Source organism: Mustela nivalis, assembly GCF_964662115.1.
Source record: "Mustela nivalis genome assembly, chromosome: 6".
NCBI classification, from domain to species: domain Eukaryota; kingdom Metazoa; phylum Chordata; class Mammalia; order Carnivora; family Mustelidae; genus Mustela; species Mustela nivalis.
Window position 1 is genome coordinate 9,215,434 of NC_139025.1, and position 27,790 is coordinate 9,243,223.

The 27,790-nt window shown below is 45.8% G+C and overlaps 1 long non-coding RNA gene across 1 annotated transcript; it reads left to right on the plus strand.

Annotated features, from left to right (window-relative positions):
* LOC309868146 lies at positions 1-4,867 on the plus strand. Its single transcript, XR_014313527.1, has 3 exons — positions 1-2,389; positions 3,746-3,880; positions 4,392-4,867. It is a non-coding gene; the product is annotated as an uncharacterized lncRNA (long non-coding RNA).
* Positions 4,868-27,790: the final 22,923 nt, after the last annotated feature.

A 27,790-nucleotide genomic window follows, 5' to 3' on the forward strand; every position in this document is an offset into this window, starting at 1 on the left:
GAGAAGAGTGAGATATTTCTCAGACCGATACTTGTTTCAAAACGTAGGCCACACCGGAAGGGCTTTGCATTTCTTGAAACACAGGAGCATCTTTTCCTTGCTGCCGATGAAGAATGCTCTCCCTGATTGCTATGCAAACCAAGTATGTCTTTGTAGAAGGAATGCCACCGAAACATTTTGTGAAAGCTCCAGACAAGCCATGGAGGTTCGAAGGCGGCCCCGGCCTGCTTCCCGCATCAAGGTTCCCTGTGAGACACCTGCTCACACTTCCGTGGGCAGCCGCTCCAGGGTTGGGGGGAAGGGAGAGCTCTACGGCTCAGGAGGCTCCGAGCAGCCAAGGAAGACATCTGACGCAAGAGGCTTTAGACAGGGAGGACGTGAACATCTCACGTGACTCACGCTCCAGAGGTGCAGGCTTCGGTCACCGCTCAGCCCATGTCATGGTGCTCAGCCATGACTTAGGTTCCTTCCAGCCTCTCTGCTCAGCACTGATGTCACCTGGAGCTGATACATGTGCTGACTGCCAGATGGTGGCCAGAGATCGCTGGGCCTAGGTGCCTCCTTTTTCACACTCACCAGGACAAGACAGAGAAACCTCTTTCCTAACTGTAGGGATGGTTGCCTCCAGCCTGATCAGACCAGCTTGAGACACACGCCCAAACTCGGCCAGATGTGGCCAGCGGAGGGCTGTGCGCTCATTGGTGGTGTGAGTCGTGGCAGTGGACAGGATCTTCGGGCTCAGCATCACGTCCACGACAGACACCTTCCCTGGGGCCCCTGACTCTGCTCATCTCACTCTGGCTTTGCATTTGGAAAGACTAGAGCTCAGCTCTTCTTGAGCGAAGTCCCAAACGGAAGCCCTGCGGAAGCCAATTCTCCCCGAACTAGGCACTCAGCGGGCACCTCTGTCCCCTGCAGCCTCTTCTCAAAGAGCAGCCAGGCTTCTCTGGCACTGCCATCATCTTTCTCTTTGGTTGGGGACTCCAAATTATTTCTGGATAACCCCATATTCCAACATGTCATTTTGTTTCAAGCCTCCGTATGGCCCCCGGAGACTGGGTGATTAAGGCAGCACCCAGGTGCCTTGCAGAGCCACAGATATTTCAACGAGCAGGAGCAGCGGTGTCCTCTCCTATCAGACCCTCCGTTCCATACTGTGCCTACTCTCCGTGCTAACGCACGCAACCGTACTTGGGCTGTGTCTGTGTGAGAACCCGGTTACGGAGCGCTGCAGGGGGCCAGCTGCCCTAATTTCCAGGTTCCATGCCTTGCACAACTGCTTGGTCTGGGTGGGAAGGTTTTCCAGCTACCTGGCCTGTGGCGTAGCCTCTCTGCCATCTGACCTCCACATCCTGGCCCCGTGCCAGCTATGATCCGGGAAGCGCCAGCCGTGAGACTGATGAGGCGTGCCACCATCCAGGTCCCGCCGCTAAAATGTAATTACGCGTCTGCCCCCATTTCCCAGGACAGGGATGGGTCTCCAGAGAGCTCTCTAAATGCACATTAGGCCCGCAGCCAGAGCTGCATTCCCTCGCAAAGATGCTCTTTCACACTTAGCAGTGGGAGAAATCACCGAATGTCGGAATGGGAGAGGATAACTTGGGGATCTGTGAGGCTGAGCCTTGCAGTGTCTATGCAGGTTCCCTGAGATGCTGGTGACAAAGAACAATCTGTGGACGTCAGTGTCCACACCCAGCATCAGGCTGACCTGGTGAACATGTAATGTGCCCTTGAAATAGGGACAGATGTTGCAGTTGCTTTGCCTGGTGGGCACAGCATTGGTCACGGCTTACTGAACATTGTATAGCTTTGTTTTATCAGTTGTTGAGACAGAAATATTAAGCCTTATTTAGATGACAGCCAGGCTTCCCTTCCTGAAACGTACTTCAAATCATGGTCCCCTTCTCTTTGAAAACTGGCGAGGGGGACCCAGCACGTGCAGGGCAGGACCAAACCCCAGAGCACGGCTCTCCGGGCCTCCGGGATCCAGTGCTTCTGGCTTCTCCAGCCTCGCCTTTCCCCATGCCATGGGATGCAGGTGTCCTCCGAGGGTCTCACTGCCCATGCACGGACACTTGGAGCACGGGAGGTGTCAGAGAGCCGAGCCGCACTTACTCCCTCCACCCTCGCTGGACCAACAAGCCATGCCCCCGTGACTCCAAGCATGGCAGCTGTGTTGGTTCTTGGAAAGAAGCCCCAGCTGGAACAGTCACTTATCACCGGACAGTTTTGAGCAGGCGACCACATGCTCCTGCTGTATTAACCTTTGGTCTGGGGCTGTTTGACAAATTGCAGTAGGCAGCGAAAGGGAAGCAATGTCACACTGTGCTATCACATGGAACACGGGCTCCTCTCCAACTTCTCAAGAGGAATCTGAGATTAAGTTTGGGTAAGTAATAGGAGTTGCAGAACGAGTGAACGGGTTCCAGGGGAGGCCTCTTTGAAGACCAATATTTAAGTGGCCAACAGCAGTTAAAGTTGACTTATTCCAATACTGCCAAACATTTGGGTTACTCTGGTAGGACTTCCAGGCTCTCGCCCTCGGGCCTCTGCTCAGGGGGCCCTTCTTCCTCACCTTTTGGGATTGAGCTCAGCTTCAAAATATGATTTCGATGCCTCCTCCTCCGTGGAGACTTCCTTGATTTCCTTCTCAGCCTTGCTTCACGCTTCCCTCGCCCTCAACGGCCCCGTCACTGCCCCACGCGTGTTCGCTCATATCTTCCTTTCTTGTAAAATGATGGAAATTAATAGGGGCTCTGGAGACAGACTCAAGATTGTACCCTTGGTTTGCCACAGTTGGCTTTAACACACTGAGCTAATTGCTCATGCTTTCTAAGCCTTGATTTCCCCACCTGTAAAGTGGAGCTGATAATAGGAGCTTCCTCGTAAGCTCTTGAGGAAATTAAAGTGGTGGTACATGCAAGGTCCTGGGGCTCCAGCCCAGAAGAGGCATTCCACTGATGCGCTAGGCTGTGGCGTTGATGGCAGTGACAATGATCATGGTCCCTTGATTTGTTCTGTCTTGAATTTAAGTGGTTCTCTTTACCTGTCTCCTCTTCCACCTGGAACCTCGGAGAAGAAAGAAATTGGGTCTGGTTGCTGGGTCCCAAGCAGCTACGGTGTCCCTAGAACAGAGGAAGTGCTTGACCCAAGTCTGTGAAAATGCAAAATGAGATGAACCAGACCTTAAAACCGGCAGGCCGGCCCATTTCTTTCTCAGCACTGAAAAGAGCCCACAATTTCTGGAGTCCACCAGAAGGCCAAGCATTCTGTCAGAAGACATATTTTCAGACTTATCTAATGTGTTTGCTCGAGCCACTGCATGCCAGGGGGAATATGAGGTCAGACTCGGTCCGCACTGCCATCTTTGAGTTCTTGCTGGTGTTTCTCCCCTTGTTGGGTTCCTGCAGTTGTACACTCCAGGATGCTGGGTGGGGCGGCCTGTTCTGTAAGCTGGCTCTATGCCACTCCCCCCCCAACACACATTCTGGGGGACTAAGCAGGGAAGGGCCGAGAGACGGGCCAAGGCCAATCTCCCACACCAACCCATTTAGTGTATTGGTCCAGAGGGAACTGGCTGGCCTGTTTTCCCATTCTTGGCACATGCCCGCAGAAATGTTTGTTTTGCAATGTCCAGGGGAGCCATGATCTAGAACAATGGTGAATGATTTATTTGGTAAAGTGTGTTTGAGTTCCAAAGTGTTGCTAAGCACATTACATCGTCGTCCTCCCTTTTCGTCCCCAGCCAGTGGTTTCCAGATCCATCCGGGAACAATTTCACTTTGTTCCCGTGAGTTTTCAAGGGGCTGTTTTATCTTTCCCCTCCATCTCCCTAACCCTTGGATAATTATCACTGGGCCTCTCAACCTGCTCACCGTGAGTAAGTCATGTTATGTAAATGTTAAAAATCAAATTTGAAAATTCCGTAGATTAAAAATGATAAAGATGAATCTCCAGTGAGTCCTAGTCCCTTCTGTGTCAGAATCCTAAGACTATTAATCATAAACTAAACAAATTCTTCTCTTGGAGGATGGATTTTCAGTAAAAATCCAAACACAGAGTTACAAAGCACTTGCTTCCCCGGAGTCAATCGGACTCAGGCCAGGAGTTGATTGATACGCTGCGAAGTTAAGGAACATATTTTATACCTGTTTTTGAAATAAAATTGTTCATAATTTCTATGCTATCTTGCATCTATCACCTTGCAATTACAATATATCATGAACACTTTCTTATGGCATTAAATCATTTCCCCCACAATCATTTTTAATGGCTGCAGAGTATTTTGTTAAATGACTGTTCCATAATTTATTCATCCAAAATGTTATTGTTGGATGTCTGGAATGCTATTCTCTTGACGCAATTCATTGATTTATTTGCCTAATGTCCAGGACCCATCAACCACTTGCCAGGCCTTCAGTGGATAAATTAAGGCGCGGTCCTGGCCCCTTGGAAGCTCCCAGGATAGGGGGAATGACCTTATGGTCGATGGCACTGGAGCAAGAGTTCTACCTGCAGACGTGATGGGTGCAGCGCAGAGACAGGCCAGTTTCTCTAATTGGGGGGGGGGGACCCTGAGCTGCACCTGTTGGAAGCAGAAGGCTCGTGCTAGGAGAGGGGCTAGCATCTCTTCTCCTTTTCAGCTCCTTCTAGGGCAGTGATTCTTAGCCCTTCTGCATGTTTGTCTCAGCTGGTAGACTCTACAAATACTAATGCCAGAGGCATCCGGTTGGCTCAGTCAGTTTAGTGTCTGACTCTTTTTGGCTCAGGTCATGGTCTCAGGGTCGTGAGATGGAGCCCTGTGTTGGGCTCTGCTCAGCGGAGAATCTGCTTCTAGCCCTCTCCCTCTGCCTCTGCCTCTCCCCCCTTCCCGCCCCCCTCAAATAAATAAAGAAATCTTTAAAAAAATTATATATTTATATATAAATAGGGTTCTGGGATTGAGCCCTGCATGGGGCTCTCTGCTCAGCAGGGGGCCTGTTTCCCCCTCTCTCTCTGCCTGCCTCTCTGCCTACTTGTGCTCTCTCTCTTTCTCTGTGTCAAATAAATAAATAAAATCTTTTAAAAAATATACAATACCCTTTCTTATACATTCTACAACCAGTGATTCCTCCAGAAAGTGTTTGCCAAACCATAGCCCGTGCTTGCAAAGGACAAAGGAGGGTAAGTAGGCCACCCACCAGGGTTGATGCTTCCATTTGTTAATGACTACAAAAGCGAAACAACGCAAGGCATGGGAGCTTCTCTGATGTGTCAGCTCCAGGAGTGACTTCTTTGCTGGATTGGGTACTACTGTTGAATACTGGAAGAACACTCTCTCTCTTGGTTTATACTATTCATTATACGGCAGCTGCAATTACGATACTGTGTGAATTGTCATCTGCATTATTAACATTGTCTCTGCCGTGCCTTAAGCGCAGATAGTCAACAAAATAACAAATCAAGGTCTGATTCGTAGCCTTTGCTGTTATCTGCGGCATAAATTCTCCTCTGGATGATTTCAAGCTATTGGTGTGACATCAGACCCGGAGGAGTCTGATGGAGGACGTAATGCCTCATTATGTATCGTTTGAACCGTCCTGACTCGCTGGACCTAAATGACCTAAATGAAATTGATTTGACAATGAGGACTTATCTGACATCTTTAAGAGCAGTGATGCAGGGGCGCCTGGGTGGGTCAGTCAGTTAAGCATTGGCCTTTGGCTCAGGTCATGATCTTGGGGTCCTGGGATAGAACCCCATGTCGGGGCTCCCTGCTCAGAAGGGAGCCTGCTTTTCCCTCTCCTGCTCCCTCTGCTCTCTCTGTCAAATTAATAAATAAAATATTAAAAAAAAAAAAGGAGGAACGATGCATTTGTAGAGAGATGACAGGACAAAGGTTTCAGGCTCCAAGGGCAGCAGACTGTGGAAATATAAACACATGTGGGAAATGAAAGGAGTCAAGTTTCTGTGCTGTCCCCTGGTGCCACCGCTGGGCTGATGAGTCTAGACCTGTCTCTAGCAAAGGAAAATTTACACCCTGCCTTGAGGCGGAAAGGGGCAGAGTGGAGAGAGCTTTTCCTGCATTTGGTTCTTCTTAATTGCCTTCAGCTCAAAATAATTTTTAGGTAAAAGAGGCATATTTTGGCATGACGTATTCTGGCTTCCTTCTATACCCATTATCAAACATTTATACAATACGTAAATAATTCATTGCCAAAGTTGTATATTTTATAGTGTCCTTTTTTTCCTCTTTGAACTCGTATGTCCCTCCCCCTGGATTTGATTTTGATGTAGTAAATATAGTCCTTGCCTGCTTTGAAACTATGGATGTGGTTAAAAAGGCAGACGATTGTAATTCCCTCTGAACATAGGAACATAGGGAAAGAGGTTCCTGAATGGACTTGTCATGTTGATGATTACCAGTACATGATTTGGCTAAGCAAGAGAATATGTTGCAGATTATGTTAATGGCCAAACAAAAAAAAAGTAAAATGTTACTGGAAGTAAAATGGTGTGATGGAGTTCGTGCATCTTTGGATGTGTATTATTGCAAAAATGCATGCAGGTCCAGCCTCAGTTCTGGGCTAATTTTTGCATTTATACATGTAAGTTCTGACCAGCCTTGCTCCCATGAACAAGTAGACGGTGAGGAAGTTTTGCCATGACGTCATTCTACTCTTCAACTGTCTTCTAAGTCACAGTTGTCTCTTGTCAACAATGCATTTTAATGCTCTCTTGGCACAATTAGACCTTTCTTCCACTTAGTTGCAGGAATTAGAAAACATCTCACTAAATCAAGGGCAAGTAGATGTGGATATTTCTAGTTCTTTTATTTGGCCCCTGAGGAATTTACACCCCAAAGCAAGACTCCCTAGTAGAGAGGCTATGGGTCTGCCCTTCCTTTGTGAGGTGGGGGAAGGCAGGAGGAGGAAGGACAGAGCTGCCTTTCTCTTGGACTGCAGGCTGGGTTCTTGGGTCGATCTGCTTTAGGAGTCAACAGGAAGTTGAGAATCTGGAAATTGATTGCCTTCAACACGGTACCCCTGGGTAACCTGTGGGTGAGTCTTCCTGTGGCGCAAGGGGCATTGTCTCCCACTTTGAAGACCACTGCTGTAGACTCTCCAAGAGGAATAAAGGAGAAACGAAGAGTTTCCTCAATCCCAGCCACAGCAGTGCCCTGTTGGGACCTGGATCCAGCAGAGCCTGCAGCTGGCATGGGGATGGGGGGACCCCCCAGTGCTTGCTACAGCATCTGGTGGGTCTTACAGCTATGGCTCTGCCCTGGGGATTATGTCTTCCTGGGCCATTTTTCATGGAAGACCAGAAAACTCTGCTGCTAGCAGGAACAGAAACCAGCAAACCCTCGCGCCTTGGTTCCCCCCATTTGAAAGTGGGATTTGCAACACCAGCTTCACAGGGCTCTTGTGGGACGAAAGGAGGAAAACAACACTCTCGTGTTCTGGAAGCATCAGGAGCAGCAGAAGCACAGGGTCAGCGAGTGAAGGAGACTCCACGGTTGCTGGAAACGGCTCTGCGTTCTTCAGAAACGTCGCTCCACAATTGAAGGTGGAGCAAGTTGCAGGGGCTCAGGCTGTCTTTACCACATCCTCCTGGGCCTTGTTTCCTAGGCTCCCCCACGGAGAGCGAGCCTGTGTCTGCTTTTCCCAAGGCACACCGTGTGCTGACTTCCACGCTGGCCTGGAGGGGTCTGTCTGGCAGAAATGCCAATTTTTTTGGTTCAGTGGAAAAGATAACCCCAAAGACTATACCTGTGTGGACATGGACCAATTTTGTGGCAGTCCAGTATCTCATTTTAACCTTAAAAAATATATGTTTAGAAAATGCAGCTCCTACCAGCTCCTGGAACTCGTTCTATTACCTTACTGGTTCCCTTGTAAATAAACTGAATAAACCTTCTACTTGTGTTCATTCTGTACATATTTTTCACTATGTATATGGAACATATATAAATATATGAAATATACAGTTACATAAATATATAAAACATATAAAACACATATGTGTGTATTTTTAAATGATTTTATTTATTCATTTGAGAGCAAGAGAGAGAACACAAGTTGGGGTAGGGGCAGAGGGAGAGGGAGAGACAGACCCTTTACTGAGCAGGAAGTCTGACGTGGGGCTTGATCACAAGACCCTGAGATCATGACCTGAGCAGAAGGCAGACACGTAACTAACTGAGCCACCCAGGCACCCCTTCCCTGTACATTTTAATGAGAATCATGTTTTAAGCTTTTTGAAAATTACAGCTGAACAGTGTAACCTATAAAATATAGATAGACAGATACAAAATTGATTTGATCTTATTTAATTCTCCTAATAAGCTTGGAAATAGATGCTCTCTCTCCCATTCTGTAGATGAAGACACAAAGGCTCACAGAGGCAAAGGAGGTTTCCCAAGCAGCCCCAGATAGTGGGCAGTAATAAGGGGATAGTGGGTTGTGAAAATGAAGTCTTTAAGGTCTTGTGGTGCCTTATTTACATTTGGCTGAAACAGGTGTTTTTAAAAAAAGATTTTGTTTATTTATTAGAAAGAGAACAAGAGAGAGCACAATCAGGGGGAAGGGCAGAGGGAGAAGCAGACTCCCTGCTGAGCAGGGAGCCTGATTCCAGACCCCATCCCAGGACCCAGGGATCATGACCTGAGTTGAAGGCAGATGCTTAATGACTGAACCACCCAGGCACCCACAGGTGACTTTTTAATGCCAAACTCATGCCCCCTCCATCTGTCTCTGAGGCTGTCTGGGTGGCCCTAAGCAGGGTGAACCTGCCATACTCTGTTGTGGGATTATTTCACCTATGTTCCTGCCTTTTATGCCTCAGATCACTGATGCAGCAGCCTTTGGGGGCCACCAAGGGCTACGTCACCACTGTTCACAGGCTCCAGAGCCCGTCCAAGCCCTGTGTCCAGGTGCTGAGGCTTCAGATGCCTCAAATTAGCCAGGGAAGTGGGACAAACTATGCTTGGATCCCCCCTGTGAGGACCACCTCTGATCCAGGCCCCTCTCCTTCCCCAACCCCATGCTGGCCTGGCCTGGGGGGACTCCAGAGCTCCGAGCAGCAAGGGCTCCCAGTCTGCCCCCAACCATCGCAAGTGGGACCCACCAGCCCAGGAGGCTAGTGTCCCCAGAGCTGCTGATGGCACCATGTGGTAAAAATCTCCCTTTTCACCCAGGGACCAGATATGGGTATGTGTGTTTATATGTATAAATTCAAATGAGATTTTATGAAAGTTTAGATCTTGTGCCCTGCCTTTTGCCCTCAATTACAAAACATAAATATTACTTTGTATGATCATATTTCCTCACCTATTTGTACTGTATCATGTTCCCTTGTGTGGAAGTTTCTAGACATTAACAAAACCTACCAAAGGGCATCAGTGTTGCTGATGGCACTTCACCATCACTTCACTTGTGATTTTTAACAAGCTGAAATGGAACAGAATGAAATACAAAGCTAGTGTACGAGCCACCCCCCACCTCCCTCCACCCTCCCGCCTCTCCCACACCCTTACCCCACTCACTCTTGGCCTCCTGCTAATCATAATTGGCATTGCTCTTTCTCTAGTGCCTCTTGTGTGTTGGATCTGTTTTGGGGTTACGCCCCCCCCCCCCATGCAGTCTACAAAGCTGACCTTCAGGGCCTTCTAGCAACTTCCTGTGGTCAACTCGCGTGAGAAGACCCAGAGCTTGAATTCCACGATCCATCTGATTTCAGAACCTCAGATCCTTAGACAGAGGAATCTGCCAGGTTGACTGTCTTAATCATGTTTTTGTTCTCTATATTTTATGATGCTTTGACATCTTGGGGCCCTGTGGCCCTGGGAGGGATGGTCCAACCCAGTCCTGGCTAATTCCTCAAGATAGCTAATGACTTGCCCATGAGTTAAAAGCCCATACTCCTGCCCACCTGCTTTATCAAACTCATACACCAAGTCAATCTACCCTTTGCCCTAAATCACCCAGGGCTGGTTCTGAACCACCAGGGACCACCCTTGTGGCCCAGAGCCTGCTAGAATTATCCAAACTATCCAATCCTAAACCAACTCAACTTATCCACCCTGCCTCACCCATTCTGTCCTACAAGAACCACAGTGAAGTCTCAGGTCCATGCTCACCCTTCACTCCTACCTCCCGACTGACCCTGCTGTTTCCCCCCATGGCCCTGGGTGACATGACTGGTATGCCCCTCTCTCTTGGGGATTATAAGTCATGACCAATTCTTCTGAGGCACTTGTCTCTGCGTTGGTCACCTTGCCATATCTAATTAAAACAAAATCCTGGACACATTTTTTTTTAATTTTTTATTTTTTATAAACATATATTTTTATCCCCAGGTGTACAGGTCTGTGAATCACCAGGTTTACACACTTTTTCACAGCACTCACCAAAGCACATATCCTCCCCAATGTTCATAATCCCACCCCCTTCTCCCAAACCCCCTCCCCCCAGCAACCCTCAGTTTGTTTTGTGAGATTAAGAGTCACTTATGGTTTGTCTCCCTCCCAATCCCATCTTGTTTCATTGATTCTTCTCCTACCCACTTAAGCCCCCATGTTGCATCACCACTTCCTCATATCAGGGAGATCATATGATAGTTGTCTTTCTCTGCTTGACTTATTTCACTAAGCATGATACACTCTAGTTCCATCCATGTTGTCGCAAATGGCAAGATTTCATTTCTTTTGATGGCTGCATAGTATTCCATTGTGTATATATACCACATCTTCTTGATCCATTCATCTGTTGATGGACATCTAGGTTCTTTCCATAGTTTGGCTATTGTGGACATTGCTGCTAGAAACATTCGGGTGCATGTGCCCCTTTGGATCACTACGTTTGTATCTTTAGGGTAAATACCCAATAGTGCAATTGCTGGGTCATAGGGCAGTTCTATTTTCAACATTTTGAGGAACCTCCATGCTGTTTTCCAGAGTGGCTGCACCAGCTTGCATTCCCACCAACAGTGTAGGAGGGTTCCCCTTTCTCCGCATCCTCACCAGCATCTGTCATTTCCTGACTTGTTGATTTTAGCCGTTCTGACTGGTGTGAGGTGATATCTCATTGTGGTTTTGATTTGTATTTCCCTGATGCCGAGTGATATGGAGCACTTTTTCATGTGTCTGTTGGCCATCTGGATGTCTTCTTTGCAGAAATGTCTGTTCATGTCCTCTGCCCATTTCTTGATTGGATTATTTGTTCTTTGGGTGTTGAGTTTGCTAAGTTCTTTATAGATTCTGGACACTAGTCCTTTATCTGATATGTCGTTTGCAAATATCTTCTCCCATTCTGTCAGTTGTCTTTTGATTTTGTTAACTGTTTCCTTTGCTGTGCAAAAGCTTTTGATCTTGATGAAATCCCAATAGTTCATTTTTTCCCTTGCTTCCCTTGCCTTTGGCGTTGTTCCTAGGAAGATGTTGCTGCGGCTGAGGTCGAAGAGGTTGCTTCTTGCGTTCTCCTCAAGGATTTTGATGGATTCCTTTCGCACATTGAGGTCCTTCATCCATTCTGAGTCTATTTTTGTGTGTGGTGTAAGGAAATGGTCCAATTTCATTTTTCTGCATGTGGTTGTCCAATTTTCCCAGCACCATTTATTGAAGAGGCTGTCTTTTTTCCATTGGACATTCTTTCCTGCTTTGTTGAAGATTAGTTGACTGTAGAGTTGAGGGTCTATTTCTGGGCTCTCTATTCTGTTCCATTGATCTATGTGTCTGTTTTTGTGCCAGTACCATGCTGTCTTGATGATGACAGCTTTGTAATAGAGCTTGAAGTCCGGAATTGTGATGCCACCAACGTTGGCTTTCTTTTTCAATATCCCTTTGGCTATTCGAGGTCTTTTCTGGTTCCATATAAATTTTAGAATTATTTGTTCCATTTCTTTGAAAAAGATGGATGGTACTTTGATAGGAATTGCATTAAATGTGTAGATTGCTTTAGGTAGCATAGACATTTTCACAATATTTATTCTTCCAATCCAGGAGCATGGAACATTTTTCCATTTCTTTGTGTCTTCCTCAATTTCTTTCATGAGTACTTTATAGTTTTCTGAGTATAGATTCTGTGCCTCTTTGGTTAGGTTTATTCCTAGGTATCTTATGGTTTTGGGTGCAATTGTAAATGGGATTGACTCCTTAATTTCTCTTTCTTCTGTCTTGCTGTTGGTGTAGAGAAATGCAACTGATTTCTGTGCATTGATTTTATATCCTGACACTTTACTGAAATCCTGTATAAGTTCTAGCAGTTTTGGAGTGGAGTCTTTTGGGTTTTCCACATATAGTATCATATCATCTGTGAAGAGTGATAATTTGACTTCTTCTTTGCTGATTTGGATGCCTTTAATTTCCTTTTGTTGTCTGATTGCTGAGGCTAGGACCTCTAGTACTATGTTGAATAGCAATGGTGATAATGGACATCCCTACCGTGTTCCTGACCTTAGCAGAAAAGCTTTCAGTTTTTCCCCATTGAGAATGATATTTGCGGTGGGTTTTTCATAGATGGCTTTGATGATATTGAGGTATGTGCCCTCTATCCCTACACTTTGAAGAGTTTTGATCAGGAAGGGATGCTGTACTTTGTCAAATGCTTTTTCAGCATCTATTGAGAGTATCATATGGTTCTTGTTCTTTCTTTTATTGATGTGTTGTATCACATTGACTGATTTGCGGATGTTGAACCAACCTTGCAGCCCTGGAATAAATCCCACTTGGTCGTGGTGAATAATCCTTTTAATGTACTGTTGAATCCTATTGGCTAGTATTTTGTTGAGTATTTTCACATCTGTGTTCATCAAGGATATTGGTCTATAGCTCTCTTTTTTGATGGGATCCTTGTCTGGTTTTGGGATCAAGGTGATGCTAGCCTCATAAATGAGTTTGGAAGTTTTCCTTCCATTTCTATTTTTTGGAACAGTTTCAGGAGAATAGGAATCAGTTCTTCTTTAAATGTTTGGTAGAATTCCCCCAGGAAGCCGTCTGGCCCTGGGCTTTTGTTTGTTTGGAGATTTTTAATGACTGTTTCAATCTCCTTACTGGTTATGGGTCTGTTCAGGCTTTCTACTTCTTCCTGGTTCAGTTGTGGTAGTTTATATGTTTCTAGGAATGCATCCATTTCTTCCAGATTGTCAAATTTGTTGGCGTAGAGTTGCTCATAGTATGTTCTTATAATAGTTTGTATTTCTTTGGTGTTAGTTGTGATCTCTCCTCTTTCATTCATGATTTTATTTATTTGGGTCCTTTCTCTTTTCTTTTTGATAAGTCTGGCCAGGGGTTTATCAATTTTATTAATTCTTTCAAAGAACCAGCTCCTAGTTTTGTTGATTTGCTCTATTGTCTTTTTGGTTTCTATTTCATTGATTTCTGCTCTGATCTTTATGATTTCTCTTCTCCTGCTTGGCTTAGGGTTTCTTTCTTGTTCTTTCTCCAGCTTCTTTAGGTGTAGGGCTAGGTTGTGTACCTGAGACCTTTCTTGTTTCTTGAGAAAGGCTTGTACCGCTATATATTTTCCTCTCAGGACTGCCTTTGTTGTGTCCCACAGATTTTGAACCGTTGTATTTTCATTATCATTTGTTTCTATGATTTTTTTCAATTCTTCTTTAATTTCCTGGTTGACCCATTCATTCTTTAGAAGGATGCTGTTTAGTCTCCATGTATTTGGGTTCTTTGCAAACTTCCTCTTGTGGTTGAGTTCTAGCTTCAGAGCATTGTGGTCTGAAAATATGCAGGGAATGATCCCAATCTTTTGATACCAATTGAGTCCTGATTTAGGGCCGAGGATGTGATCTATTCTGGAGAATGTTCCATGTGCACTAGAGAAGAATGTGTATTCTGTTGCTTTGGGATGAAATGTTCTGAATATATCTGTGATGTCCATCTGGTCCAGTGTGTCGTTTAAGGCCTTTATTTCCTTGCTGATCTTTTGCTTGGATGATCTGTCCTCCTGTATACATTTTTAAAATAATGAGGACACCGATTGGTCTTGGCTGGAGACGTGAACCAGCACCATATTTTTTTCTCCTTGGCCCTCTGCCTGTTTCATCCATCCCAGGACATCCTCCTTCCTCTGCTAGTCTGTCTCCTCCACTGGGGTTTGGTCCATTCCCCAGATCTGCCCAAGTCTAGGCTCTAATTGCTTTTGTCTAAATTGATTCAGTTTCCAAAATGCGACTTCTGGGGGCACTTCGTTGAGTCTTAGAAAGAGACGAATGTTCTTGGCAGCTGCTGGCAAAGCAGAAGGATCTGTCCACAATGTGAGCAGCACAGCGATTGGGCACCAGGATCAGGATCCCACTGCACCGTCTTCTCAATACCTTCTCTGTGCCCAGGCTGGGACACTCAGTCATGGAACCCAAGGAAGGACTCTCCCAGTGAGCTCATGGCACTCGCAGGAGACCCATGCTGGGTCGGGGTTTCTTTCAGATGTTCCACAGACAGAACTTGGAGGTTTGTCTCTCTTGAAACTGGAACCAAACGGCACTAAGACTGACCAGAGATTCAAAGAGGCAGGACCCTGGGGAGGGGAGTGAGGGGATTAAGAGAATAGAAAAGGGGTTCAGTTCTTTAGTGTCTGTAATGGGGTTGCCTGCTGGAGTTGCCCAGTAGAAACACAGAGAGACCCATGTGTATTAAGGAGACAGAGTGAGGTGAGTTGATAGGAAGAGAAAGTATTCCTTACACCCCATGCTCATGGTCCTGTGGGTTTGATGGGTAGAAGGTAAGACTCACTGCCAGCACAAAGCTCGGTGAGCTTTGTACTCTGTGTGGCTGTGCACTCTCATCCGCTCTGATATTAGGATGTCTAATAATGACAGTAACCTTTTAACAGGTCCAAATAGGGTTGAGAGCCATTCTCTGTTCTTTCTGGAAGTTTCATATACTTGAGGACCAGGTGGTGGGCTGGAGCTGGCTCTTACAGGTTCACAGCAGTGTACGGTGCTTCTCTTCCCAGCTCTGTGCTCTGTGACGTCAGGCGAAGGTGGCCTTGGTGGGAATATTTACACCATGGCCACCAGCAATGGCTACAGATCAGCATGTCTTTTTTCCCACAGAGCTGGTCATGAAGTGTTTATCAGCTCATCTCTGGCAGTGGGTAAGGGGGTGGGAAGGCACATGGGAAAGAGGGAATCTAACAGATGGGTCCCACACATGCAATGAGTTTTGAAAGTTCTGCCCCTGAGTCACCTGAAAATTAATCGTAGGCCTGAAAGAGAGATTGTTCTGTGTGTGTGTGTGTGTATAAATTCAGCGACAATAGTGAAGAATAAAAATAGCATGGGCTTCAGAGTCAGGTAGGTCTACCTGGGTTTGGACCCAAGCTCTGCTACCTTGCCAGCTTGTGACCCTTCATAGAGTGAGCTGTAGTTTCATTTGTATGGAGAAGGACAGGGGTGTCTGCCTCTCCATGGGGTGCATTTGATAAGCCAGGAATTTTGTATATTGTCTCTACTCCTCACAAGCCTTTAATAAATGCAGAAAATCATGTCTTCCCTTAGTCAATAAGGATCTCTAGACCACCTGCTAGGTAGAGTGTGGTGGGCAATGTGAAGCCTGATATGTGGGCGGTATGTGGGAGTGTGAGGGCAGGGTGCAATTTTGTCTTATGATACCATACCCAGCCCTCACTAGTCCCAGTGAGTCTTACCTTCTGGTGTTCACACCCTTGAGTAGTTCCCTCCCAGAGTCTCAGCGCTGCTCTGTGTGACCAATAGCATGTGGCAGAGTGACGGCATGTCCCTTCCCAGATCAGATTATTAGCCCTCAGCTTCCATCTGGGGCTCTCTTTCTGGATCACTCCCTCTGAGGGCGGCTAGCAACCATGCCGCGAGCAATCCCACAGAGAGACCCCTGTGGCCAGACACTGACAGCATGTGAGGGGATTCTCCAGCCCCAGTCAAACCTTCTGTTGACTGCAGCCCTGACTGAGAGCTTGACTGCCCCTTCCAGAGAGACGCCAAGCCCAACAATCCAGCCGAGCCCCTTCCAGATTCTGACCCTCAGAAACTGCATGAGACAATAAGTCCTCATTGTTGAAGCTGCTGAGTTTTGGGGTAATTTATTTTGCAGCCACAGTGAGCACAGGTAGATCTCAGAATTTGAAACTAGAGAAGTACTATCTAATTTTACAGATGAGGAAACACAAGTTGAGATAAATCTATAGGCAACTTGCTCAAGCAGGGGGCCAAAGAGCCCTAGAGAGGGAGGAAGTCTCAGAAATCATCTATTCAACCACATCGTTAGAAAAGATAATTAAAGGGGCGCCTGGGTGGCTCAGTCAGTTGAGCATCTGACTCTTTGATTTTGGCTCAGGCCACGATCTCAGGGTTGTTGGGTTGAGCCCCACTTTGGGCTCCACACTCAGCAGGGAGTCTGCTTGGGATTCTCTCTCTCTCCCTCTCCCTCCGCCTCTCTCCCCACTCACTCTTGTGCTCTTTCTCTCAAATACATAAATAAATAAATCTTTAAAAAAAAGGAAGAAGATAATTAAAAGAATATTTGATATTAAATCACTGTATGGCATCAAAAAGATTGCACCCTAATGTCATTGCATTTCTCCTTGGGCCCTTCCACTGTTTGGCTATAAGCTGAATAGTTATTATTCTAAAGTGTGTGTGATTTTGAGGTCAATTTCTTAAATTTTACGTCACTGTATTTACATGTTGTCATCTCTCTACAAGATACAGCATCGATCATTTGACATGATATGCCATGGTATCAATGAGTCATCTTCCGAGGCCTTCTAGTAGAATATGTTTCTGTTGTGTATCATAAACAACTTTCTGAAAAACACCTGTATGAGTGGTCTTTTCATTTTCCACCAGTTTTTTCCTTTTAATACATTCTTAGGAGTGGAATTAATAATGATATGTGTTTTGGCTTTTAGTACAGAGAGAAGGGGTGCCAGAAGGGATGTCTTAATATCTCTTCATCCTCCACTTCTGACATGTCTGGAGGTCCCGGTGAGGATCTGTCTCCAGGCACTGGGCATATAATGGTCTGATTGGTCTCTAGGAGAAAAACTCAACCTCAATAGAAGGTGGGAGGCTTGCCAGAGAAATAACAACCATTATTTATTGACAGCCTACTGTATTCTAGACATATGACATTCATGCTTTCTCATATCCACAACTCTAACAGGTATCTGTGTGTGTGTCCCATTTTACAGAGGGAGAAATTAAGGCCACACAACTGGTACAAACCCACGTCTGATGGACTCCAGTGTTTGTCTCACTACACAGCATTGTCTTTTTTTTTCTTCTCACTACACAACATTGTCTTTTTTCCCCCTTCTCACTATATAAGGTTATCTTTTTATTCATTTATTTGAGAGAAAGAGAAAGAGAGAGAGCGAGAGCAGGGGAAGGAGCAGAGGGAGAGGGAGAGGCAGACTCCCTGCTCAATGGGGATCCAGATGTAGGGTTCAATCCCAGGACCCTGGGATCATGACCCGAGCCAAAGGCAGATGCTAAACTGACTGAGCCACCCAGGCACCGCTATGTAACATTGTCTTGAAGTCAACTTTTATTGCTTATTGGTGTTATATTTTGTGACCACATTGACCCCAACAGCCTTCAGTTACCATAACCTGGAGACCAGGTCACAGAGGTATTGCTCTTCCCAGAAGTCATGGAAGTTTCAGCACCCACAGTGACACAGGTCTGCATATATTGAACTGCAAACTTATCTGCAACAGAACTTAATTGATTTCTTTCATTTTCCCTGGTGTAAGGCAAACCCCTCCATTTAAATTAGCAGTGAAATCATTTGCCCAAAGTCACTGGTGACTTACCGGGCAATTCCAGCTCAGCCCCATCCCCCATACGGTCCTAATTTAAGGCTTTTTGTCCTTTCACTCCCTCCTCCGTCTAGCCTAACATTTGCATTCCCAAGAGAGGTTGAAAATAACCGATTCCCCACAGTTCTTTAGGAGAACAGGTTGAGAATCAATTTGTCCAAGAGTCCCCTCCTTTGTAAAGTGAGCCAGGGTATGACTAATCCCACACACCCAGGTCCATCCGGGGGAGACAAAGCCAGGGACCGTGTGCCTCTTCCCAGGCCACAGGAAACCTGGACAGCAGCCTCTGCCAACCTTTGAAGTGTCTGTTTCCTCAGCACTTCAGGCTCCGGGGAGAGGCTCCACCTTCCACCTCTGGTAAGTCGGAGGCTTTCACAGCAGAATGTCTCCCTATATGGTGGTTGTTTTTCCATGCTCCAGGCTAGTTCCCAAAATAGGTGCTGGGGAAGTGGTTCTCTTTTACTCACCAAGGGAAGGGCGTCTTCCAGATATCTGGGGATGGAACTGGGGAAGGGGGAAGGCAGACCTTTGGGACTGGTCATTAAGGAAGAGACATTGTGTCTTGTGCTGTGGACTCCAAGCCCATTAATCAGATGTGAGGAGGGAGATGGGCAGCCTGGAGGGGCTGTGACTCGTTTCAGAAGAGTGACTTCAAGTACTCATAGGGTTTTTTTTCTCCCATGAAGAGATCCTAGGATCACCTCTTCCCCTTTCTTTTAATTAGGGTAAAGTGCACAGTAATATAAAATTAGCCGTTTTGAAGTGTACAATTCAGTGATGTTTAGTACATTCACATTGCTATGCAACCGTCTTCTCTACCTAGTGATGAGAACTTTTAAGATCTATTCTCTTAAGTTTCAAATGTGATCCAGAGTGTTATTAACTATATTCACCACGCTGTACATTATATCCCTAGGACTTCTTTACTTTATACCCGGAGATTTGTAGCTTTTTATTCCCTTCACCCATTTTGCCCACCCCTTCCCATTCCTGCCACCACCTCTGGCCACCACCAATCTAGCCTCTGTACTTGTGAGTTTGGTTTGCTTTTGTTCAAGCTTCTCCACAGAAATTAGATCATGTGGTGTTGGTCTTTCTCTGGCTGACTTGTTTCACTAAGCTTAACGTCCTAGCACTTCATTCTTTCTGCGGATGAATGATGTTCTGTGTTGTTTATCCATTCACCTATTAGTGGGTATTTGAGTTGTTCCCCTGCCTTGGCTGTGAATAGTGCTGCTGTACCTATTCATGTTTAAGTACCTATGTGAGCGCCTGTTTTCAATTCTTTTAGGTATGCACCCAGAAGAATGGCAAGCTTATGTGGGAATTCTATGTGCAACTTCTTGAGGGACCATTGGCTTGGTTCCTGCAGTAGCTGTATCATTTTACTTCTGCATCAGCAGTACCCAGAGATTCCAAATTCTTCACATCCTTGCCAACTTTGTTATTTTCAGGTTTTTTTTTTTTTAAATTAGCTGTTCTACTGGGTGTGAAGCATCTCACCTCAGTTTTGATTTGTCTTTCCATAATGATTAATGAGGTTGAGCATCTTTTCTTATGCTTGTCACCATTTGGAGAAATGTCTCTTCATGGCCTTTGCCCATTTTTTGGCTGGGTTACAATAGTTTTAACCTGAGAGCTGAAGAGCTGAATGGGGCCTTGGGTCTGTTGCCTATCCATGCACCTTCTATTTTAGACATGAGGAAACAGAAACCCAGACAGGTGTAAGACTGCCCTCAAGATGACACAGATGTTGACTGAGCTGGGACAGGGCTTGGACTCCTGACAAGGTTCCATGTTCCCCTACAACTTCTTTGCAGATTTGGCTGAAGGGCAGATCACAAATCTGGACAGGCTGGGCTTTGGCTTGAAGGAAAGCTCCAGAGTAGTCAGTCCAGGGTACCACTGATCTGGCTTGCTGGTCCCCAACGTTGGAGGTAGGACCTTAAAAGTGAGACAAGGGCTATGGAGAGTGAAGCTGGCTCAATTCACATTCCACTCGCCGTCCTAGATCCTGTCTGTCCTTCCTGCTGTTTTGCTTCACTGTATTTTTATTCCCATGCAGACTAATATACAGACACATGTGCATACACACATACATGTACACACGCACGGAGCATTTCCTGTCTCACCACTCTCTTTTCTCCTCGCTTTCCCACGTGATCTCTGGAATCCCCATTCCATGGCTTGTTGAGTGATTTTGTAGTTGCCTGTGAGGTGTGGATCCTGTCCTTCGGACTGGACTTTACAGACCCCTGTGAAAGAGCAGTTCCATGGGGGAGCATGGAATTCTTGGTTGTTGTTTCAGATGTACAGATTCTCACCAGCCTCAGCCTCGTCTGTGTCTCCTGCCTCCCCTGGGTCTTCAGTGGCCCCATACTAATCTCCCTATCAGTTTCTTCCCAGCAGCACCAACAGTGCTTGACTCTCTCTTATTTTTGCAAACCTCTCTCCTGAACTCAAGCCTCCCCCACCACAGCTTTTTCTCTCCTGCTCATTACCTATCCCCCCAAGACTCCTCTTCCTCATCCTCACTCATTGATCAGACGATGCTCTGGCTCTTGCCTTTCCCTCACGTTCCACTGAAATGGCTCTTATCAAGGTGACCTGCATATTTCTAAATACAATCAGTGCTTTTGAGACTTTGTCTTGCACAACCTCTTGAAAATCTGCAAAATGCCCCTGGTGTTGGGACCAGCACAGGAAGCCATTTTTCATCATTAAAAACTGCATAGGTGAACTCCTTCCAGCTTAGAACCCTTAGGTGGCTTAGATGTTGTCTCTCTTGGGGGTCCTAAACTTGGATGGTCCAAACATAGAACAGGCAGGAGGACCCAATCTGTAGACCTCACCTGCAGAAGGCCTAGCCTCATGGTTTTGTAAACTGTGCAGGCGCCACAAGGTCCTGTGGTCGGAAGGGCCTGGCCTAATGCTCTGCTGGGGCTGTCTTGAACTTATAATTTTATCTTTAAACTTGTATTTGGTAAGTGAAATCTAATGGGGCCCTGGAGCTTGTATATGAATAAAGGAAATACACACAATAGGCATGTCCCCATTCCTTGCTCCCTACTCACACGTTAGTGTTCAAGATGCCCTATAGACTCATGTTGTGCAAGAGTCCAGGGAGGCTCAAAGTGAGTAAAAGGTAAGTGTGTTACAGGCACAACCCAATAAGAGGGGAGCTATGACACTTTCCAACCAGAACGTCCTTGGAAATCAGAACATAGACAAGGGAGTTCCAGTAGAAGGGAAAGGAGACAGGCACCCATGGTTCCCTTTCCTTCCCTATCAGTGAATCTGGAAGGGGCTCAGTTGGGTCATTTGGCTCAGCGTCTCTCTGGAAGCGGCAGTCAAGCTGTCAGTCAGGGCTGCAGTCAACCGAAGGCTTGACCGGGGCTGGAGAATCCACTCACAAGCTCACTCACCTGTTGTCAGTGTCTTACCACAGGACCCTTTCTATCAGGCTGCTCACAGCACAGTGGCTGGCTTCCTTCAGAGTGAGGAGGAGAGAGAGCCCCAGACCAAAGAGGCAGGCTCCTGTAACCCAATCTGGAAAATGACACAGTGTGCACTTCATGGCCAGTCTGTACATGTATATTTTGTTCTTACCAGAACATTTGAGACACTGCACAAAATCAACTCTTGCTCTTGTCTTATTTCTCAGTAGGCACACATTCTGCCATACTAGGTGTGGGGCCTACTTAAAAAAAACAAAAGCAAGACAAAACAAAACAAAACAAAAAGCCATCATGACAAATTGAGAGAGAGTGACTGTGGAAGAAAGGAAAAAGCTTTATATTTTTAATGCCTTCAGTGGTATTTTGTCCTTTTTTTTTTTTTGATCCAGCACCCCATATTTTCATTTTGTCCATGGCCCCAGAATTATATGGCTGGCCCTCAGAGCTGGACCTGGCTGAAGAGGGCTTGCTAGATTCTCTGGGCTACAGGTAGCAGGACAGGGACAACTGGCAGGAGGGGAGAGAGGTAGGGGTGGACAAAGGAAACAGATTTGGTGCAGACTCCGGAAGTCCTCTGAAAAGAGGAAGTGATCCCTGATGGAATGACTTTCTAGGACTTAAAAATGGAGGTCCCTGGTTCTGAAAGACTGTGCAACTGAATACAGGAAACTTCATTTAAAATAGAGTTGGGGGGCTAAAAGAGAGAGCTCTCATGCCCCACTAATTCACCATCAATTGTAGACCCAACAGGAAGCAGGAAGATTTTCTGCTTGTCCAGCAATAGCCCAGTCAGTGAGAATCTGCCACAGCCACAACCCAGCCAATGAGAAGCCATCCCCACCCTGAACTCTCACTTTCCTCCAATGGACTTTTCTTCCAAGCAACCCCTCCCAGCTTCTTCCTTTTTTCCTAGAAGGCAATGTTCCTCTCTTTTTTCCTCTGGACTTGCCTACAGATTGTCATAGGTGTCTCTGACTGCAGTTTCTCTGCTTTTCCAGAATAAACCAATTTTGTGGCTAAACACCATGTTATTTTATTTTCAAGGTCCATAATTACAAGAAGTTAGGATTTCTTTACAGGAGATATGATTGAAGAGATCTGTGACACCATTGCAAAGCATCTTACAAACCTCCTCAATGGCTAACAATTCTGTGACTTTTAGTTGGGGGAAGGGGAGGGAGGAAGACAGGTTATAGTCCCTTCTCAGAAATCCCTATGTGACATAATGGGAAATATATATTTGGTCTTTGTCTCTGGTTCCTGACACAGAGCTTCTAATACTCTTGGCATTTCCTCAGTGATAAGAGTGTCTTTTGTTATAAATAACAAGCCCCTTTCAACCTTACCTGAGTTTATGCTAAAGCGGTGACTCTTAGTGGGCCCCTGGGTAGCCTCAGGATGGATGCTGGTTGCCTGAGGAATCAGCCCTGTGATTAGAAGGTTGGAGCTTTCAGCCCTACTCTCAGACCTCCAGTAGGTGAGAGAGGCTGGAGACTGAGTCCAATCACCAACAGCCAATGATCGTATCAACTGTGCCTATGTAATGGAACCTCCACAGAACCCCCTAAATGATGGAGTTTGGGGAGTTACCAAGTTGGGGAGCATAGGTACATGCTGGGAAGGTGCTGAACTCTGAACTCCATGGAGGCAGAAACTCCTGTGCTCCAGACCCTTCTGGATCTTACCCTATGTACATTTTCATGTGGTTGTTCATTTATATACTTTATAATAAACTGGTAATAAAACGAGTAATGTGTTTTGTGGAGTTCTGTGAGCTGTTCTAGAAAACTACCAAACCTGAAAGGGAGGGGAGGTTGTAGCCAAGATGGATAGAAGTGTAGGTTACTTGGGGACCCAATACTTGGGACTGGTGTCTGAAGTGGGGGTAGTCTTGTGGAACTGGCCCCTAAACTTGTGGATCTGAAGCTGATTTGGGGTAGCTGGAGTCACGATTAAGTTGTAGGACACCCACTTAGTATCTGGAGAGTTGGCGAATTGGTTGATGTGAGGAAAAACACCCCACATTTTTTATGTCGGAAGTCTTATGAGTAAAAACACCTCCCCTTGGGATCAATTATTCCAGAATTCTTTACTTTCCAGATTTTAGAAAGAAAACACTGTGCATATATCGTACCTTATGTCAGAACCCTAGGGGAGTTTGAGGAACACCTCAAAATGGAACACTAGCATTTCTGGAGTAAACCATATGAGCAAAGCCTATGTCAGGGTTTTCTTGGAAAGGGTTTCAGGTCAGGTCAAATTGTTCCACCAAATATGGGAAGCCTCTGGAATTCACAGTTTTTTTGGACTTTGGCATTGCAGATAAGATATTGTGGACCTGCATGTGAACTTTTAGAACATTTCACTTACTTTCTGGGGTAGGAAAAATAATTTTTCCTCTACCCTTCCAGGTTCTTGGCTGAGGTCCCTTGAAATTAAAAAATGGATTAACGGAGGGGGAGGAACAGAAGTTTACTGACATGTATCCCTCCTGTATGCATGGGAAATACCCAAGAAAACTGAGTAACTCCCCAAAATGGCCCTAGCCACTGCCTTTTTTTTTTTTTTTTTTTTTGAGAGAGAGAGAGAGAGTGTGTGTGTGAGATCAGGAGGAGAAGGGCAGAGGGAGAGGGAGAAAGAGAATCTTTAGCAGACTTCATACCCCATGCAGAGCCCAACTTGGGGCTCGATCCCATGGCCCTGAGATCATGACCTGAGACGAAATCAAGAGTCAGATGCTTAACTGACAGCCACACAGGTGCTCCTAAGGTACCACTTTAAATACATCTCTAGCTACAGCCCAAAGAAGATGTGGGGGGGGCAGTTATGGGAGGTGACCAGGAAAATTAAAATCCACAAGGGTAAGGTTGCTGTGCAGATTTAAGTGGCCCCAAACGGAGACTTCCCTTACAAATGCTCATTTCTCTCACAAAACGGTAACTTCTACTCAGTTTTCTAAGTGTCTCCTGTATCTGCTGTTTCTTGAAAATAACCAGCTAAAAACAATCCTTACACCAAAGAGGCATAGACTGTGGTTGCAAAGTCTGCTCCCCTTCAACTTGAAAACACAAACAGAAGGAAAATCCCAAACAACATTTAAACTGAGGTGCCTGTAGCATCTTTAGATTTCGTGATTGAAAAGAGGAGCCAGAGCCTGTGCCGTGGGTTCGGTCTGAACGAAAGTACCAGGGGCTACTCTGTGTATTTGATGATCCTGACAGTCCTACGAGTGAGGACTCATGGTCATCCTCTTCTGCAGATGAGGAAATGGTGGTTTACACGGGGCCAGCGCTCATAGTTAGTCCATGGTGGTGCCTGTGTGGGAATCCAAATACCAAACCCTTTCCAGAACATTGAAATCTCCCAAATGGCACCCAGCGAATGCATGTCAGGCAGTGCTATTATTAATGTTGAACTTCTTCCTTATAAGGTAACAAATAGCAAAGGCCCTAAGCCTTCCAAGGCCTCCTGCCTTAGCCTGCTGCCCTAGATCCTTCCCTGGAATCTTCCAGACTCTCACACAGCGTAAAAGGCAGACCCAGGCGAAGCAGCGAGCCTCCTGCATCAGACGCTGTCTCTATTATGACTCGTATTTTGACTATTACACCCGTTGAGGAGCTCTAAGATCCTGATTATCCCAACCCTCAGGGGGCCAGAGCACCTGAGGCTGTTGCCTTCCATCAAGAAGAGTGCCCTCCCATACGCACCCCAAGTATTTCTAATGTGTGCCCCACTGAGAGAAAGGTTAGAAAGCTCTGCACAACTGCACATTCATATTCCACGCTTGTCTCAGCCTCAGGACCATCTGGAGCTTTTGTTAAAAACACAGATTCCTGGTTCCCTCCCCACCCCGCCATAACGGACAGTAATCAGGATTTCCAGGAAGGAGCCCAGGAAGGTGTACTGTGCATAAGCTCTCCAGGGGAGCCCCCGGATTGGGCAGGTTTGAAGATCTCTGCATCATCCCATTTATTTTGGTCAGAAGGATTGGCTCATTCGAATTTGGGGGTGTGACAGTAAATAGCTATGCCAAGCTCTCATCCCTCAGCAACTTGATAGCCGAGACCTCCTAGCTCTAACTAGTCCTACTTCTCTGCAGCCACTTCCTCCCTTTGTCAATGTATATGTGTACATTTCCAGTTCCCATTTCCCGCAGTCCAGCTCCACTTCCTGCACTGGCCTGGCTGCTCCGTCCCCAGCCAATGACTCTAGAGTAGTCCATGAGCTTGTCCTGCCATTGTTCTCTCTTAGCTCCAACCCATTGTTGGGGTCTCAGGATTAATGAGCTCTCTCCCCTGCTGACATTTGACCTTAAATGTCCATTCATCTACCCAGTTCCAGACTGGCTTGCTTGGGCAATAATCTGATAATGTTTCTAATCATGGGGGATTTCCCCTGTGATCTCTTGCCCAAATATTGAGATTCCTGCACAGGAACTGGTAGCTTAGTTACAGAAAGAAGGCTTTTCTCCCTCCCCTTTTCCCAAGACTGACTGTGGCCCCTCACAAACATTGTGGTTATATCTACAGATGTGTGCTTTTATACCCCAAAGAGCTTTTGGTAAATAGACAGGTGTTTTTGTGTTCCTCTTTTTCTGAAGGATAAGGAAACACAGGGCTGTTGGGGAGAAAATAATTTTATTTCTCTCCTTCTAGATTTTTTGGCTGGTCTAATAACCAAATTAACATAAAACAGATTAACAGGAGAAAACTAAGTTTAATTACATAACCATGGGGCCCAATAAGATTATGAGACCCAAAGACAAGCAGGCAATGGAGGCTTATGTGCCATCGTGAGTTAAGGATGCGATGGGGCGGGAGGCTCCTAAGAGGGGGATTCAAAAGACGGTAAGAAGAGCAGATGTTGGGTAATTAGATGTTTGTCCTGCCGAACAGAAAGGTCATTCGGATAAAAGAGGTGCTCTTGGTAATAGCTCACTTGCTGGACCAGGCCCCTTCTCTGAATTCTTTTAGGAGGTTTATGGGAGAGGTAGAAGTTTTCTTGAGTCTGCCGGGTCTTAATGACTTCAGCTAATAACAGTCCTCAGGCCAAAGTGGCACATGGTGGGGACACTTGTTCTGAACCCCTTTAGGGCCAAATGGAATATTTTTGGGGGACATTATTACTGATGTTACTGAAAAGAAGTGAAATTCTTTTCTGTTTAGGTCTCAGGAAATAAACTTTTAAATTTAAAATCATTACTGCTCCTAAACCTCTTGCTCCTTCATTTTCCAGTCTGTTGATTCTGTGGGAAGCATGGTTTCAATAGCATGAAATATTATACGTTAACATGCTGATTCACATTTTGTTGTGGAACTGGTCTGGAATTGGAGCCTGGCAGCCTGTCGTTTATGCGTGACCATAGAAAAATCACTTCACTTCTGTAGCCTCCCCCCCCCCCGCTTTTTTCACATGAAAAGGTGATGGCAATTGCATTAGGTGCAAAAATGGTTACAATCGTCCACCCTTCCTAAATCCTCACCCTTAGCAATGAGCTGCATCCATCCAGAAGGGGTGGATTTTCTATTTCTCATCCCTCTGAATCTGGGTGGACATTTTAATTTGCTTGGGCTCAAAGAATGATGGGCACCAGTTCCAAGTCTAAGCTCAAGAAGGCTTGCCCACGTGTGCTCTCTCTCGAAACCCTGCCCAGTTGCAATGTGAGAAAACATGGAATGGCTTACTGGAGGATGAGAGGCATGTGGAGCAGAAAGGAGCCTCTCTGGGAGTGACCGTTCAGATCAGCTGGCCTCCGTCTGCTTGGCAGCTAAGCATGGAGATGTAAGTGAACACAGCCGAGTCTAGAAGACTTCCAGCTGAGCCCAGCCCAATCTGTCTACATGCAGAACAGTGAGTTAAATAAGTGGTGACTTCTTTTTAAGCCACTATTTTTGGGGTGATTTGATAGGTAGTAAGAGCTGATATAATATGCTTATATTTTAGAACTTTTGTGTAAATAAAACTAGGCACTGTACATTAAACACCTGAATCAATACATACTGTTAAACAGACTTGCTTAGATGACCTGCTAATCCAGCTAAGGTATAATTTTTTTTACCTCTCCAGTAGAACATGTCAGCTTCAGGGTCCCTGGCCTATATTTAAAAATAAATACATTTCCTTGAAAAAATATGGCAATAATATAAATGGAACATTTCAAAAAAAACCTCATAAACCTTAGCTATCATCCCACTGCCTCTAACACAGGATGGAGTCCAGATACCTTAGCAGGACTCACAAAACCCTTCAAGGTTATGGTCAAGGTCCTGCCTCTCCCCCCCACCCTTCCTGTTCCTTCTTATTATCTTCAGATGTTTGTATAAGTAACATCTGAGACATCCATGAGGTAAAATTCCTCTATCTGGTTTCTTAAGGAAACAAAAACTCACAGGTAAAATCCATTTTTTTTAAAGATTTATTTATTTATTTGACAGAGAGAGATTACAAGTAGGCAGAGAGGCAGGCAGAGAGAGAGAGGAGGAAGCAGGCTCCCTGCTGAGCAGAGAGCCCGATGCGGGACTCGATCCCAGGACCCTGAGATCA